We start from the raw sequence: 13700 nt of genomic DNA on the forward strand, positions 1-13700 counted from the left end.
ATGGACAAAATGAAAAATAGGAATAACACACAATGCTGACTAGGTTACAGAGAAACTGAATCACTCAAATGTATGACACAGAGAATGCACCCATAAGCATTTATTCCAGAGAAAGGAAAACTTACATTCATGTACAAACCTACACACAAATGTTCATAGCAACTTCATTCATAATCACTAGAAACTGGGAACAGCCTAGATATACTTCAACAGGTAAATGGTTAAACAAACTCAAATTCCGGTGTAACCATACTATGAAATTTTACTCAATTTTCAGCAAGAAAAAGGAATAAAACTACTCATACATGCAACAACCTGGATGGCTCTCTAGGGAATTATGCTGAGTGAAGAAAACCAATTCAAAATTGTTACATACTGTATGGTTCCATTTATATAACATTTTTGAAATCAGAAAATTTTATAAATTGAGAACAGATTCGTGGTTGCCAGGGGTTAGGGATGGTGGGGATAGGTTGTAGTGGGTGTGGTCAAGAAACATCCTTGAGATTTTGGAAATGTTCAGTATCTTGATTGAGGTGGTGAATACATGAACTTACACAGGTGGTAAAATTAAAATTGTTTAGAGTTTAACACACATACACGTACAAGTAAAATAGGGAAAAATCTGAATAAGATCAATGGATATTATCAATGTTGGTACCCTGGTTGTGATATTAGCGTTTTACAAAATGTTACCATTGAAGGAAACTGGGCAAAGTGTAACAGGGATCTCTGCATTACATCTTACAACTACATGTGAATCTACAATTACTTAGATAAACATTTCAATTAAAAATGGAGCACATCTGTTTTTTGTTTTCCTGACAAGACTCAGATGATACCCAGCCTTAGAATAAAGCCAGCATCACAGAATTCAGGGCAGAAAGATGGGGGAAAAAATCAGGTCCACCATGACTTTTCTGAGCTCCTGATCAAGCTGGTTCCGACGTCTCTCTGTCTCTGTACTTGCCAGTCACATAAGCCAGTGAGGGCTTCCCTGGTGGCGCAGTGGTTAAGAATCCGCCTGCCAACGCAGGGGACACGGGTTCAAGCCCTGGTCTGGGACGATCCCACATGCCGCGAAGCAACTAAGCCCGTGCGCCACAACTACTGAGCTTGCGCTCTAGAGCCTGCGAGCCACAACTACTGAGCCCATGTGGCACAACTACGGGAGCCCGCGTACCTAGAGTCCGTGCTCCACAACACGAGAAGCCACCACAGTGAGAAGCCCGCACACCTCAGCAAAGAGTAGCTCCCACTCGCCGCAACTAGAGAAAGCCCACGTGCAGCAAGACCCAATGCAGCCAAAAAAAAAAGTCATAATTGCAAGGTGAACTACACAGGGTTACAGATGTGTAAGTGAGGAAATGGAGGGAAAGACAGTTTATAAACTTTATATTCATTGGTATCTTGAGTTTCAGATTAATGAGATTGTCCCCATGACTTGGTGGTCCAAAATCTTTTCTTTTGGAGGAGGGAGGGCCATAAGCATGAAATCTGTGGATACTAACATCCAGGGAAAAAAATGTAAAAAAAAAAAAAAAAAAAAAAATGTATGCACACCCAGCTTCGGAGGTGGGTGGTTCAGAGATCCTCTGAAACTCATCCTATGAGGCTTAGGTTAAAGACCCCTGTTAAACCATTGGGTTGACATATCCTGTTTATCAGATAACACATGCATTATTATGGGAGTAAAGTGGGAAAATGGGCATAAAAGGACTGTATGTTTGTAAAAATGGTGCATTTTTACAAACCAATTATTATGAGGGTGCATTTGTGTGTAGACATGTGTGACTTACTGTATTCATCTGATTCTGTGCTTGCCATGGTGGTGAAGGGGACGATGTATTGCCTGTTTGTGAAAAGATATGCATGAGCACATTTGTGAGCCTTGGTGGGCATAACTTTTCTTTCAAATGCATCTGTGTGTGTGTGTGTGTGTGTGCGCGCGCGCGGGTGTGGGTGTGTTTTGTTAGAGCTTGTTGGAAGTGCAGCATTTTGGATCAATGTACCAAAAGATGAATCTCGCATAGAGCTGGACCTGGCCCCAAGGGCTGACATCCTGCAAGGTTTTCTGAAAAATCTTTTTGCAGGCAGATGCTGCAAAAAATCTTTTTGCAGGCAGATACTGCCTTTTTGCAGGCAGATCTGCTAGCAGGCAGATGCTAGTCTAAAAAACATTGACCATGTCCAGAATCGTTTCTGACTATTTTCTACAAGTTTTAAAGAGAAAAGGAAAACATAATCCCTTCTTTGGTCTTAAGTTGTTTTCACCTCTTTTGTTCCTTCTATTGATGGAGAGCCAGAAAGGAGAAAAGAGTTTCCATCAGGAAAGAAATTCCTTCTGCATCTCTGTGATTTTCAGGAGGGAGAGTACAAAGCACGGTGGCAGGAATTTGAATTTGGGAGTTGAAATATGTGAGTGCTCATGCTACTCTACCATCACTGTCTAGAACACATTGGATAAGTCATTGACCTTCCTAGGCTACAAATTGCTTATCACTAGGATGGAGGATAATATCTGTTTTACCAGGTTTTGGCACTGTTGAGAGTATTATATAAGATAACATATGCAGTGGTTTGTATAGAATAAACCTATATTTATTTTATAAAAAGAAACATTTTATGTTTAGTCAATAAAATTTAAAATACTTGAAAGAGTTAAATAGTGCTTTTTTTTTCCTGTGGTAGGCTTTCTAGATTAACTTTGAAAAAGAGCTGGGAAAATTATCTTTACATTTTAAAACAGATATTTGCTCAGCACCTACTTTACGCCAGGCACTGTGTTAGCGGTTGGGAATACAGGGGAAAACAAATTCATAATCCTTACGTAAAGGCATTTACAGTCTACTGAGGGAGAAAGGCATTAAGTAAGCAGGCAAACAAATAAATATATAATTAAAACTGTAGCGAGAGCAATCAAAATAATAACAGTTTGTGCTGTGACAGTGACTAATAGAAAGGATCTAATTTAGTCTAAGTCATCATGGAAGACTTCTCCGAGGAAGTGACTTTCAACTTGAGATCTGAAGGGAATTGTTTGAATTTGTGTGGAGCTGAAGTAGTCTCTAAAATCTGCCTCTTAAGATCTGCTTCTTCCCCTGTGATTCTGCGGAACAAACATGAAATTGAATTCCTATCCCATGCTGAAAAGTAAGTAAGGGGAGAGGGGTTGAGGGGTATAGGTAAGGAGAATGTTAAGAGATAATTCTTATTTTTATATTGTAGTCTCTTTCTTTCAGGCTGTTGCTAATCCCCTGACTTTTGATTCATAAATAGAATTTTTCCTCACGTTATAGCCTTGCCTAAAGACAATGAGCGGTTTCACAACAAATGATTTATAGACTAAAATCTGGAGCGATTTTGCTCATAAAAATACTCCAACCGTTTATCTTGATCGTCCGCTATATCAGAGCCTGGCTCGGATGCTTCTGAATTAACTGCAGATTAAATGATTTGATCCAGTTGGAAAAGTACAAAGGCAGAAGGGGGGAGCACATGGCAGGAGGCTGATCACCACTGTGATGGTGTCCTTATTCATTTAGGAGGCAAAGAGCTTCCACCTCTCACTGTAGGATTAAAAGCAGGAGAGGTGGAAGGGAATGCCGGATCCTTGGGGGGTTACTGGGTGGATGAGTGTTCAGTCAACACCACATGTATTGAGCACGTACCATGTGTTAAACAGTGAGGACACAGTGGTGGGCACGTAAGATATGGGTGCTGTTCTCAGGGAAGATACAGTCTGGTGGGAAAAGGAAATAATAAAACAAACAAGAGAACTACTAATCTATCTTGATCCCAGTGTCACTTCAATGTAGTGGAAACTGAGCCTGAGTCAGACCATGTTGCAGCCTTCCAGATATCACGGCTTCATTCCCTCTGCCAAGTAATTCTCTTTCCTTGTATTTATTCATTCATTCAATCATCTATCTGTTATTTGACAAGTGTGTGTCCTGAGCTTCTATTCTGCTTTTTATTCTGTGCACCTGGTGGGAGCCCCAGAGATTAATGAGATGGGAACCCCACCTTCAGAAGAGCTCACAGTCTCCTGGGAGTAAACAGGATTCCTGCAAATCATTACAGTGCAACCACTTAACAAATATTTCCCAAGGATCTACCATATACCAGTCTTTGTGCTATTGCGTAGGGATACTAGGTGAGAAGGATAGATGTTCCTTGCCCCTGTGGCATTTATACTCAGGCTTGCAGTCTGGCAGATGTATATGGTTATTTTACTGGGCATCACCAGTTTTAGTTATTGCCAGATGGGGTGGGTGATAAAGGGTCCATGGAGAGCTAACTTGTCTACTGGGGTCAAAGCATTGGATATCCAAGGAGCAAGGTTATAGCTGGGGAATGTTTCAACAAGTAGCCCAGTGTATGAGGGTTCTGATTTCTCTATGTTCTTACCAACATTTATGAGTATGTGAGCTTTTGATTCTAGCCATCCTAAAGGGTATGAAGTGATATCTCATTGCAGTCTTGGTTTGTATTTTCCTGATAACTGATGACATTGAGCATCATTTCATATGCTTATTAGTTATTTGTATGTTTTCCTTAAAGAAATGTCTATTCAGATCATTTTGCTCATTTTTAATTGGTTATTTCTCATTTTTATTATTGAAGACTTTTTTTTTTTTTTCTAAAGATACTCTGGATTTCAGGTAAGGCTAGATCTAGTGGCTCAACAATATCACCAAAGACCATTTTCTTTATGTATCTTATTTCTGCCCTCCACAGTACTGGCTTCATCTTAAGCTTGGTTCCTTCATAGGTTGAAAAATGGCTGCTAACTATGCTATTGGGTCAAATACTTCCTCTGTCATATCCAGTGGCAGAGAACGAGCATTCTCTTCCCCACTATAGAAGCCCTGGGCTTCCCTTTGCTTAGATTGATTTAGGTCACATGACCACCTCTGACTTAATCACAGTGGCAATGGAATGGAAATTACACAGATTGGATTGGGCCATTTAGGATGTATTGGAAGAGCTGAGATTGGGTTCAGCTCCTGCCCCCATCCCAAATGCACATGGCTGCTACACAGTGGGGGAGGGTGGAGATAGATGTTGGAAGGGCAACCGACACAATCCACTGTAGTACTATTGTAATTATAAGTTTATGTAGCTATTTGATTAATGTCTATGCTCCCTATTAGAGTATCAAGGCAGGGATCATAGTTCTTTTGCTTGGTTGCATTTAGAACATCATTCTCGACCTCTTCCTCATCATGTTAATGCACAGCCATGGGCTAGATACTGAATTCTGTGCTTTATATGGATTAAAATACTATATGGTTGCTATTATTATTGTTGTCATCATCCCTATTTTACACATGAAAAAAATTCAGTCTCAAAGAGGAGAAGAGGCTTGCTTAACATTTCACATCCAGTAACTGGCGGAGCTGGGATTTGAACCCAGGCAGTCTGAGTCCTGGGTACTCTTGACCTCTTTCCCCATGAATGATGAATAATTTTCATCTTTGTAGCTCTCAGCACAATGTGTGGCACAAAATAGGCATAGGCACTCAATAAGTATCAGTTGAAATGAAATCGAATTAAATTATAATATTTTAAAATAAAGTCATGAATTCCTCTTCCATGACAAGAAAAGTAGTAGAGGTCAGAGTCCAAACTGAAGAGTCAGGTGGCTGGAAGAGTTTCCCAGCAGCCCCTTCCATCACACTGATGCTTCTCACCACAGCTTGGGGGCAGAGTTCTGGGTCAGAATGTCTGACGTCCCATGTGTCAGTCAGACACATCTTCTGACCTTCACTGAGCTCTCCTCCCAGGAGGTCAGACCAGCTTCCCATTGTGCATGAATGAGTGTAGAAATCCAGAAATCAACTTTGAAACAAGGCCTTAAATGCCTTCTGCGATAAATAATTGAAAATTCCTGTAGTTTCCCCCCCCCCTTCCTTTGAATCAAAAGAGAAATAATGTGAGATCAAAACTCCCAGAAGAATATGAAGAAAAATATTCAGAAAAGATATGGGTGCTTGGAATAGAAAACATCTTCTTTTCTCATGCATCAAAAGAAGCTCCCAGTTTATCAGACATTTCCAAGTGGGCTGCAGCACACTGGGATGAGAATAAAAGAATAGCAGTGAATTCTAGGTCATTAGACTGGAAAGTCAGCTGAAATGAAGCTAAATCTTGTCTTTCCTTTGAGACAGACACATTTGCAAAAGAGTTATTCAATTTATGACTATTTCCTAATTTGTTCTTCCCACATTTGGGATTGAGAGATACTTTACATGACCTGAAAAAATAAAATCTTTAGGTGAAAGGTATTCTATACTTTTTAAGGTGCATTCATTTTCATCATCTCATATGATATTTATCACAAGGATCATACATCCCTTTTGACATCGGAAAGGCTAGTATTGTTGTTTCCATTTTACAGAAGATAAAATTGAGGCTCATAGTGGTGCATTAATGTGTTGAATGTGATACAGCTGGTGAGAGCCAGAGCTGAAATTCTGTTAAGATCTTTGGCCCTCTGTAGTTTCAAGACTAAAAGATAAAGGAGAAATGCAGTCATGGGCTCAAATCTTCTATAAATTTTTTAGTTGAGTGACTTTGAACAACTTATTTCACCTTCATTTTGCTCATCTGTAAAACTGGGATAATACTTACACTGCAAGACTGTGGTGAGAATTAAGTGAGATAATGTATATAAAGTTCTTAGTTGGGGAATTGAGGTAGCCCACTAACTAGTGCTCCTCTTCCCTGTTCAGGTTTTGAAATGTTTGATTACACATTAGGTTTACAAAATAGATTATAAAATAAAATTACAAAAGTAGGTGTATGGGGAGAATGTAGCTTATATTAGTAGAAAATGGGTTTCATAATACTGGGTAGGAGGACTTTTCACTCAGTTACATGCAACGCTGGTCCAGGCAAGACCTTCCCATGTGAGGCAGGCTTTACCATTAAGTTTCTGCGTGGTCGAGAACATTTCTGAGCAAATGATTTTTGCAGGCAGGCTGGTTCCCCAGAGGAAAGGGAGAAGAAGGGGCAAGAGTAAATCAAAACCATGAGGTCAACTCAAAACAATGAGTTATCACCAAGTTGGCTAAACTGAAAAAAGACAATAACAAGTGTTGGAGTGGATGTGGAGAAGTGGTACTCTCCTTTATGAAGAGAATGTGAAATGGTGTACTCAATTTGGAAGACATTTTGGCAGGTCCTCAAGTTGTTAAATATAGAACCAGCATGTGACCTAGCAATTCCACTGCTAGGTATACATCCAAGAGAAATGAAAACATATGTCCACACAAAAAATTTGCACACGAATGTGAATAACAGTGTTCATTCATAACAGTCAAAAAGTGGAAACAACCAAATGTCCATCAACTGATGAATATATAAGTAGAATTTTAATATATCCTTATGATGGAACATTATTAAGCAATGATATATGCTACAACATGGATGAACTTTGCAAATATTATGCTGAGTGAAGAAAAGCCCGACACAGAAAGTCACCTGTTATCCAATTCCATTTATATGACATGTCCTGAATAGACAAATCTGTAGCAGAAAGTAGACTAGTGGTTGCCTAGGGCTGGGGAAGAGTGTTGGGAGAGAGTGACTGCTAACGAATGCAGTGTTTCTTTTAGGAGTGATGAAAACATTCTAAAATTAGATTGTGGTGATGGTTTCATAATTCTGTAAATATAATAAAAACCATGAAATTGTACATCTTAAATGGGTAAATTTTCTGGATGTGAATACCATCTCAATACAGATGTTATATTAAAAAACTATACTAGAAATAATATTGGACTGAGTGATGGTGATCCACAAACTAAGAACTTCAATGAATAAGGACTAGTGACTTGAGGGCTTGACAGGAACAAGGAGAGGGTAGAGGTGGGATAGTCTGATGATATCAGCTTCAATTCTTGTGTGTGTGTGTGTGTGTGTGTGTGTGTGTGTGTGTGTAGGAGGAATGAAGAATGATCTAGAAAAGGTGGTGAGGAATAAAGAGACCATCAACCTCAGCTTCTTCAGACAGTGAAAGAGAGGACTCCAAGAATAAACTTCCTCAGGGAATCAGCTAGAGTTCAGGTAGACCGAAACTGTGGAAAGAATCTCCAGAGAAGTAGTGGAAGACATATGAGATCTTCCTGATGGAAAACCCTGACTTGAAGAGGGCACTGTGGAAGAATTTGGGGAGTAGGGAGGAGGGGTGGGATTTGGGCGTACATAGAACAGTGTGGGGATGAGGGTCTGGTTATGAGAAATGACTTCAAAGTCCTGGCTTTCATGGTGATTCATATAAACAGGGATGCAGTGCACGACAGGATTCATTCTGAAGGTCTGCAAGGCAGACTGTGATGAGGAGTCTGTGAGTGGTGGAAGGAAGAAATCCTGTCCCCTCTTCACTTTTGTTAATAACGGTGTCAAATCAGAGGAAAAGATGGTCATACCAGGAAATAAAGTTATTTACAATGTATAAGTTGCGTACTTTGATAGAGGAAGAGAACATGGGAGACGATAAAGGTAATACTGCTTGGATACAACACTCTGGGTATCACAGTGGTCCTCCATGGAGAAAGGACTCCATTCCCTGTGTAACCCTGGGAAAGTCATTCACTGTAAAGTGGGCAGGGCTAGGTGGTTTCTAAGGGATGTGGGATTCTCTCTGCGTATCTCTGTCTTGTATTTCTCTCTTGGTTGGTATATACACGGCTGTCTGTTGGTGCCTTGACTTCTTAATTTGGGAGCCCCAAGAGCAGTAAGATGGAAATACCAAGGGGAATATAAATACCATCTAGTTCCTTTGAGTTTGGCTTAACATGGGCCTCCCTCCTTCAGGAGCTGTTTCCAGCTTTGGATCTTTTTCATCCCCATGGGTGGGAGCTCTGTAGAAACAGAGGCCAGCTGTAGACCTTAGTGATGCTGATTACTGATGTCCACAATTGCTTAGAAACGGGCAACACTGTCCAAATGCTCTCGTGCCCTCTGATACTACAGGATACTTTTGGCACCGGCAGATGTGTTGATGATGCGAGATGGGGCTATTAGACTGGATTGAATGGCCATCCCATAGTCCTCAAAGGCAATCAACTGAAGAAGAGAAGGAAGGAGAGGACAACACCAACAGTCCTGATTGACAGATACCAGTTGTGTGTCTGGCACTATACTCTGCACTTTACATGCTCTTTTTCTTTTTATGATAAACCCATGAGGTAGGTACTGTTATACCCATTACACGTGCCAGATGCTTCAGAGTGGTTAAAGCACTTGCTGGTTTATTACTGTTAGCAGTGGAAATTGGAGACTAGAATCTAAGTGATTTTATTCTGGTATCTATATACTCAACCACCACACACAAAATATATATTCTATCATAAGTTAGGTCACCAATTCAGTTCAATTCTGCAAGTATTTATTGAGGAAATACTGTGCTAAAGAAAAGGATGAAGAAAACCAACAGTTTGGAGACCCTTCTATAAGGGATCTCCAGAACTTACTCATCCTACGTAAGTAAAATTTTGTACCCTTTCACAGCATCTCCCCATTTCCCCCTCCCTCCAACCCCTGTGACCATGATTCTACTCTCTGCTTCTGTGAATTTGACTGTTTTCGATTCCACATTTAAGTGAGATCATGCAGTATTTGTCTTTCTGTATCTGGTTTATTTCACTTAGCATAATGTTCTCCAGCTTCATCCATATTGTGACAAATGGCAGGATTTCCTTCTTTCTTAAGGCTGAATAATTTTGCTATACCTGTAGCTATGTCTAAATCTATATCTATCTCACATTTTCTTTATCTATTCATCCATTGATAGATACTTAGGTTGTTTTCATATCTTGGCTATCTTGAATAATACTGTGATGAACATAGGAGTTCACATAACTCTTCGAGACACAGATTTCATTTCTTTTGGATATATACCCAGAAGTGGGATTTCTGGATCATATGGTAGTTCTATTTTTAATTTTTTGAGGACTCTCCATACTGTTTTCCATGGCAATTGTATCCATTTACATTCCCATCCACAGTGCACAAGGGTTCCCTTTTCTCCACGTGCTCACCAACATTTGTTATCATTTTTTTTGTGATACTAGTCATTCTACCAGGTGTGAGGTGCTATTTCATTGTGGTTTTGATTTGAATTTCCCTGAAGTTTAGTGATGTCAAGAGCACCTTTTCATATACCTGTTGACCATTTGTATGTCTTCTTTTGAGAAATGTGTAATCATGTATTTTGTCCATTTTAAAATCAGAGTTTTTTGTTTGTTTTTTGTGGGTTTTTTTGTTTGTTTGTCTTTGTTTTTTTCCCTATTGAATTGCATGAGTTCCACGAGTTCTTTATATATTTTGGATCTTAATGCTTTATCAGATAAATGGTTGGCAAATATTTTCTCCCATTCCATAGGTTGCCTTCTCACCTAGTTAATTGTTTCCTTTTCTGTGCAGAAGCTTTTTAGTTTGATGTCATCCCACTTGTCTATGTTTGTTTTTGTTGCCTGTGCTTTTGGTATTATATCCAAAACATCATTGCATAGACCAATGTCAAGGAGCGTTTTCCTTATGTTTTGTTCTAGTAGTTTTATGGTTGTAGGTCTTATATTTCAGTCTTTAATCCATTTTGAGTTCATTTTGGTATACAGTATGAGATAATGGTTTAATTTCATTCTTCTGATGTGGATATTCAGTTTTCCCATCACCATTTATTGAAGAGATTATCCTTTCCCCATTGTGTGTTCTTGACACCCTTTGTTGGAGATCACTTGACCATAAATATGTGAGTTTGTTTCTGGGTTCTCTATACTATTCCCATGGTCTATATATTTTCATGCCAGAACCATACTGTTTTGATAACTGTAGCTTTGTAATACATTTTGAAATCAGGAAGTGTGATGACTCCAGCTTTTTTCTTCTTTCTCAAGATCACCTTGGTTGTTTGTGGTCTTTTATGGTCCCAGATTATTTTTAGGGTCATGTTTTCTACTTCTGTAAAGAATATCTTTGGGATTTTGATGGGAATTACATTGACTCCGTGGATCACTTTGGGTAGTATGGACATTTTAACAACATTAATAGTTCCAATCCATGAACATGGATGTCTTTCCATTTATCTGTGTATTCTTTAATTTTCAGTGTATGAGTCTTTCACATTTTTGATTAACTTTATTCCTAAGTATTTTATTCTATTTGTTACTATTATAAATGGGATTGTTTTAATTCCCTTTTTAGATTGTTTGTGTCTAGAAATGCCACTGATTTTGTAAGTTGATTTCCTATGTTGCAACTTTACTGAATTTGTTTATTTGTTCTAAGTTTTTTGTTGTTATTGTTGTTGAGTCTTCAGGGTTTTCTACATGTATGATGTCATCTACAAACATTTAAAATGTACTATCTCATGAACTCTTCTCATCTAGTGTTGGGAGGTGAGAATCATGATGTCTGTTGTACAGAGGGGGAAACTGAGATTCTAGAAGTGAATCCACTTGCTCCAAGTCACATTTCTGATTCATGGCAGAACTAGGGGTGGCTCAGGAGTCCTGAACTTAAGCCCTGTTCTTCCTACCTCCTTTGACACCATTCACAACTTGCTCACAGGTCTAAAGATATATATGCATATAAATTAAATATAAATATAAATTTTAAAACTATTTATTTACACACATATCATAGTTATCCCTACCTCACAGAGCAATTGGAAGGACCAAACTACATACAAATGGAGGTGGAAATACATTCTAAACTGTAAACGGTTGTAAGCATATTATTTATCGTTATTACTTTTGTAGTTATTATTACAGTTATAAAATACAGCTGCTCATCTATGGAGGATGCTCCCTGACCCAAAGCATGTAGGGTCTCTGGGGAGCCCTGGAAGACAGAATTTGGCCTTCCCCACCCCTTTCCTGCTAACTTCACAACTCTGCTTCAGCACAAATAAAAAGAAAAGACTGATTAAGTAGTGTGATGTTGATTTCAGCTCTACTAAAGTCACAGAGGGATAGTGTCAAGGGGAAAGAGATGAGCCTATTGGAAGCAGGTGGGGAAATGAGATTTGCAGGTGGCTGGCTTGCAGTCCTTTCAATGTATGGTGACTCCTTCTCTTTCTACCCTCAGAACTTCTCCCAGGTGCAGAAAATCCCAACAACTGCTTGGAGACATGGGTATCTATACAGATTTTGAAGCTGAGTAGGGACTTTTGGAGATAGCAATGGGGGAGATATTGAAGAGTGGAGGTAGAGGGTGCCTTACTGGCTGGCACCAATACTTCTGAGCCAGAGTAGTAGTCTTCACACATGGCTTATCAAGGAGGCTCTCCAAATTCAAACCCTAGTTTGTTCATTGTGACCTGTGGGAATTTAGGGAGGCTCATTACCACCTCTCATCTCCATTTCCCATTTTTTAAAGGATTTTATTAGAAGCTACCTTGTAAGGTTGATGAAAGGATATAAGGAAATAATATATGTAAAGTTATTAATTCACTGAGCCTCACACATAGTAAGTACTCAGTGAATTAGCTACCATTACGTTATACACCCAGCCAGATATGTTCCACCACTATAAGCAAGCAAAGCAGTACAGTCAGTTGCCTTAAATACATTTCAAAACAAGATGTGGAAGGAAAATAAAGGAAGTGGGAAAGTGTAGGATGGATGGGAGAATAAAAGGAAGAAGGGGGCATCCACCCTCTCCTTGAGCGTACTGAAAAGACTAAAAAGCTTGAAATCCAACTGGTCTGAGTTTGAATCATGAAGCAAATCACTGAACCTCTCAGAACCTTATTATCCTCATCAATAAAAATGGAAATAATAACTGCTTCACTTAGAATTTGAACAAATCAAAGATCTGATCCTTCTTATTGAACCAGGATGAGAAAGAAAGAAGTAACATGTATTAAATGCCTACTGTGTACCAGTTGTGAGGTTTGACAGATAAAATATGTGAAATGCCTGGCACATAGTAGGTGCTCAGGATAAGGTATGAGTGTATTGGGGATGAAATTTCAGCAAGAGACCCATAAATGCTTAGACCCTACTGTGCTATTCAGCCCTCCTTCTGCCAGGATTCCCAACTAATTAGATGTATAGAACAATGAAGAGACTAGAGCTTGAGATGGCACTGTGTTAATAACTCTACAAAGCCTGCTCTCCCAAGCAAAGGCTTATTGATCAAAGTGAGAGCTGAGCACATGGCTTAGGCTGGAGGGCCACACAGAGCTTGCTGTTCTTTCACTCTGCCTGCATGGAACCCACCCCTTGGGGCCAGCATGCTGAGGAGAGACAGAGAGATGGCCAGGACTTGAGAGCCACTGTGCCTCAGTTTATAGAGTTCTCTGGCTGGCATAGAAGCAAGAACTGCCAGAGAATGGCTGGTCCTTCCCAAGGGAAAGCCTTGCCTGGGTGTGGGACAGGATGTGCAAACCATGAGGAGAACATGGGGCTTGCCTTCAAGGCTCAGTAGTCTCCTTCCCTGGTAAAATGTGGCCTAATTAGGGCCCTAGGCTCTGACTCATCTGATAGCTGCTCCTCCTACCCCGTGGGGGCTGGGAAGGGGGCTGTCAGAGGGGACTCTGATGTGGAAAGGGAATTGTCCTCCTGTTCTCACACTCAATATTGTCATTTCCCATGGGGATCCTTTAGGCTGGTATGTGGGGTGTTCTTTTCCCCTTCAAGGTCCTTGTGTCTGGGTGTTATCTTCTTTTCTAGAATTTAAACAAA

This window comes from Eschrichtius robustus, chromosome 10 (assembly GCF_028021215.1).
Source record: "Eschrichtius robustus isolate mEscRob2 chromosome 10, mEscRob2.pri, whole genome shotgun sequence".
NCBI classification, from domain to species: domain Eukaryota; kingdom Metazoa; phylum Chordata; class Mammalia; order Artiodactyla; family Eschrichtiidae; genus Eschrichtius; species Eschrichtius robustus.